Raw genomic sequence first — 5,187 nt, forward strand, 5'->3', positions numbered from 1 at the left:
AGAATTAGTAAATGGTTTACATGCCTTACCCCAAATTTCAACACAATAAATCAAAAGTGGAACAATTATTGCGTTATATAATATAAACTGTGCTTTATCATTAAATAACTCCTTTACCTTATTATGTAGTACTGCAACAGATTTTGCTATTTTTGTAAATTTATATGAGGTTTCTTGTAATCTGGAGTCTAAAGGTTATCAGCTGCAGATATTTTGCTAACAGACATAAAKGGGGTCACCTGGTCGCCCCTGCAGGTGGTAACGAATCATCTCTGACCTGTGCGTCACTTTGATGGCGCTCGATGGAGCCGCAACATTGGAAACTCCTCCCATCCCACTGGACTCATCCTCAGACTCGTCTSTCATTGGCTGACCTGGACTGGCTCCGCCCACCAGGCTGCGGTTACCGTGGTGATCGTAAAGCTCGGTCAGAGAGCGGCTGAAACGATTCTTTGAYTATTTCTTCAGAGTTTTGAATTCTGATGCAGAAAAACAACAAAAATCAAACTAAAATTTTCAGTTTTATCGTTAAAAAAATAAAAATAAGGCTTATGATTCTGACAGGACTGAAGATTTCTGAAATAAAAGTTTCTTCTAAAGAATATTTTTCAGATTTCTATATTTTAAAAATACTAATAAACCTCTGGAGCTGAAAGGGATATTATGTGAAAATAACCTGTATTTATTGACACGTCACTAACAATTGTTTCATCTAAACATCTGSTGATCAGATCTGTTGAAATAAATGATTCTGTTTTCTGACCAGCAGGTGGCGCTGCAGGTTACAGCTTCAACACTAACAGTAAACACAACAAATAAAATAAATAAAAACCCTAAATAAAAACACTACTTCCTGTCTACAGGCAGTGTTTTCTTCAGTTTGGACTCTCTGCTGCCCCCTGCTGGCCGGAGGCACAAACTCACTTTTCTTAAAGAAAGATTTCTTGTTGAACGACTTCGACACAAATGGTCCAAAGTTCACGTGTCTGAGGTCACTGAAGTCACAGCTGCAGGCGTCCGAGTCCAACAGATACAGCTGGGATTTGATACTGATTGGACGCTGGCGGCTGGCCACGCCCCTCTGGAGGTTTTTAGCCCCTCCCCATTCGTTTTTACATTTGAAGAGTCGCAGCTTTCCTGTGGCGTCCTCTACGCACTGCCACTTCTGAAAACACAACATTAACAACTGGTTTAGTTTGAACTCAGGAGTTTAACCTGGTTTAATGGGTCCACACAGTCCTGAGGACCAGAAACCAGACTGGACCGGTCCAGTATGAAACTGGTTGAACTGGACTAACCGGACCGGTACTGGACCTGGGAGTGTTGATGAAGCTGTTTGGGTACCTGTCCAGTCTGCTGGCAGGGGGTCTGGTACTCGGCCCGCTGACAGAGGTCCTTCACTCGTTGGTGTTTGGGCAGGAAGTTCTCCTCCAGCGACACTTCCTTCCCCTCAACTCGCTGGTGGAGCAACTTCCTGCAAACAAACAGCATCTTTTACCAACGAAGAAGAAAAAAATGTTTTGTCTGTTTTTATCAAACCAGCAAACACAAAAAACGTCTCCATGTGTTGTACTCTCTAACCCAGACTGAAAGAGTTTTAAAGCCAAAACTCATTTCTACTGTCCACCAATAAATCATCTTCATCAGTTTTCCATTGAAGYGGCAGAAGGTGTATTTACCCTCTCTCCACCAGGAACGAGTCCCTCCACACCTTCGACTTCCTGCTCACCTGAAACCTGAACAACATCATCAGCATTAAAATGTTTTTTCAAAGTGAACAAAGTTTTATTTAGAGCAAGTTTAAAACTGGATTAAAAAAATTTGAAAGAAACTAAAAAGTATCTCACATGCTAGCAGAGACTTAGCATCAGTGCTAACGTTGTATTTACAGCTGTGTGTGTTTGTGTGTCCTTGTGTTTGTTACATTTTTAGAACAGTTTCTGGTGTACACACCTACCTTGTCACCAAAAATACTCCTTATTCCTGTAAGGACCAAAGACCGGTCCTAAGACGGTGAAACTATGGTTATTTTAATACTGGAGGGGTTAGGTTGAGGGTTAAGTACTGATGGGTTCAGGGTTCAATAAGTACTGGTGGGTTCAGGGTTCAGTAAGTACTGGTGGGTTCAGGGTTCAGTAAGTACTGGTGGGTTCAGGGTTCAATAAGGACTGGCGGGTTCAGGGTTCAGTAAGTACTGGTGGGGTCAGGGTTCAGTAAGTACTGGTGGGTTCAGGGTTCAGTAAGTACTGGTGGGGTCAGGGTTCAATAAGGACTGGTGGGTTCAGGGTTCAGTAAGCACTGGTGGGTTCAGGGTTCAATAAGGACTGGTGGGTTCAGGGTTCAGTAAGTACTGGTGGGTTCAGGGTTCAGTAAGCACTGGTGGGTTCAGGGTTCAGTAAGTACTGGTGGGGTCAGGGTTCAGTAAGTACTGGTGGGTTCAGGGTTCAGTAAGTACTGGTGGGTTCAGGGTTCAGTAAGTACTGGTGGGGTCAGGGTTCAGTAAGTACTGGTGGAGTCAGGGTTCAATAAGTACTGGTGGGTTCAGGGTTCAGTAAGTACTGGTGGAGTCAGGGTTCAGTAAGTACTGGTGGAGTCAGGGTTCAATAAGTACTGGTGGGGTTTGGGTAAGGCTATAGAAACAATTGGAAATGAATGGAAGTGAATGAACGGTCCTAATAAGGATAGAAATACAAGCCTGTATGTGTGAGTGTACCTGTTGGCAGGTTTGTCCGTGTCCAGCAGGGTGAGGARGGACTTCCCGTCCATGTCAGGAGGCGTGTCGAGACCAGCGATGTCCAGGATGGTTGGAGCCAGGTCGATGTTCAGGACGATGTGAGGGTTTCTGAAACAGAGARGGCTGGTAGTAGCTGAGAGTCGTCTCAAACACACAATCTGAGCTGATCTGTGGTGAAACGTCCACTTATTTACTCAGTCTGGATTCTAAAAGCAGGAAGCCTCAGAGTTTTTATGAACTCAATAAAACCGTTCATGTTTTTCATTATTTTACACAATAAATAAATTTATCTGTAAAACCTTCAGTAAATAAAAACACAACCTTCATGAATATCTAGATGTTTCTGTTGGGTTGAAAAATCTAAAATCTTGAGCGTGGAACCCTGAGATTTAAAAAACTAAAAAGCAAAAAAAAAAATAAAAATAAATAAAAAATAAATAAAAAATAAAAGCAGATAAAAGGAGGTTCTGGTGAACATTTAAACAATCTGCATTAAAAGCTGCTGAAACAGGAAAGAAGAAGAGAACTTCCTGTCGCTCAGCTTCTCTCTGCAGAACAGAACAATCTGATTTGTTCTGTGATGTATTCTGCTGCCACGCTGATCTCTTTTATTTTTCATTAGTTGGACTCTCAACCCGGTCACTGGGGATTCTCATAATGTGTTTATGTGGAMGAGCTCTGATCAGTCATGGTCTTACCTGCAGTCAGAGTCTCAGTGTGGAGAATCAGAGGAATAAGAATCACAGCAGGACTGATGTTACATTTAATGACAGTGAAAAACAACAAACTGATCCCAGAGAGAAACACCAGCAGACATCAGATTAATGGGTTTCAGGTCGTTGGTTCTAATCTTACATGCTGCCTTGCTCCACGTTGGGTCCTCTGATGTAAAACGGGACTCTGATGTCAAACTCATACGGCATGGATTTACCTGCAAACAGGTGAAACATTACCTGTGGCATGAATTAAAACCAGGGTTAGGATTACAGGTGTGACGGGTCCACAGGCTCTAAAGAACCCCAGCAGAACCCACCTTTAACCAGACCAAACTATCAGAACCCACCTTTAACCAGACCAAACCATCAGAACCCACCTTTAACCAGACCAAACCANCAGAACCCACCTTTAACCAGACCAAACCATCAGAACCCACCTTTAACCAGACCAAACTGTCCGATGTGGTAGCCGTGGTCAGACGTGTAGATGATGTAGGTGTTCTCCAACTCGCCCGTCTCTACCAGCATGTTGTACAGCTGACACACAAACACACAAACACACAAACACACACACACACATGTTCTGAGTTCCCTGATCAGACAGGTTCGTGTTGGAGGTTCTGAAGGTACCAGCTGTACCTTCTCCATGCTGTCGTCCACAGACAGCAGGGTCTGCAGACGCTTCCTCTGCAGCAGGTTGGTGAACTCCATGTGGATGGGCTTCATGGGACCAGTGTAGCGCATGATCCAGTGCTTGTCTGGGTTTGGAGCGTAGTTGTAGCTGGGAGTACTGGATGATGATGATGATGATGATGATGATGATGATGATGATGATGAATGGATGGATGATGATAATGGATGGATGGATGGATGGATGGTTGATGGATGATAAATGGATGGTTGATGGATGATGAATGAATGAATGGATGGATGGATGGATGGATGGATGGATGGATGGATGATGAATGAATGAATGGATGGATAGATGGATGGATGGATGGATGGATGGATGGATGGATGGATGGATGGATGGATGATGAATGAATGAATGGATGGATAGATGGATGGATGGATGGATGGATGGATGGAGAAAGAAAAGTTCAGTTGGACATAAAATCAACAGTGAGTTTTTAGATGTTTTAATAAAATGTTTGTTTGTTTGTTTGTTTGTTTGTTTGTTTGTCTCCTTCACCTCAGAGAGAATGCTGAGTCAGCATTAAACCGTTGTTCTAGCTTTCTGCTTCTTTTAGCTGTTTGTTATTGTTTCGCTACTTATGACTTTCCACAGCGCTTCTGCTTCTTTGGTCTTTTAGCTGCAGCTCTGCTAATTTTAGCTACTGTTCTGCTAATTTTAGCTACTGTTCTGCTAACTTTAGCTACTGTTCTGCTGCTTTTAGCTACTGTTCTGCTAATTTTAGCTACTGTTCTGCTAACTTTAGCTACTGTTCTGCTGCTTTTAGCTACTGTTCTGCTAATTTTAGCTACTGTTCTGCTAACTTTAGCTACTGTTCTGCTGCTTTTAGCTACTGTTCTGCTAATTTTAGCTACTGTTCTGCTAACTTTAGCTACTGTTCTGCTGCTTTTAGCTACTGTTCTGCTAATTTTAGCTACTGTTCTGCTAACTTTAGCTACTGTTCTGCTGCTTTTAGCTACTGTTCTGCTAATTTTAGCTACTGTTCTGCTAACTTTAGCTACTGTTCTGCTGCTTTTAGCTACTGTTCTGCTAATTTTAGCTAC

At 42.6% G+C, this 5,187-nt stretch overlaps 1 pseudogene; it reads right to left on the bottom strand.

Moving 5' to 3' along the window:
• Nucleotides 1-277: 277 nt before the first annotated feature.
• Nucleotides 278-5,187, bottom strand: part of LOC106527886 (extracellular sulfatase Sulf-2-like) — a 30,322-nt pseudogene continuing 25,412 nt past the window's right edge.

Source organism: Austrofundulus limnaeus, unplaced genomic scaffold, assembly GCF_001266775.1.
Source record: "Austrofundulus limnaeus strain Quisiro unplaced genomic scaffold, Austrofundulus_limnaeus-1.0 Scaffold347, whole genome shotgun sequence".
Classification (NCBI taxonomy): domain Eukaryota; kingdom Metazoa; phylum Chordata; class Actinopteri; order Cyprinodontiformes; family Rivulidae; genus Austrofundulus; species Austrofundulus limnaeus.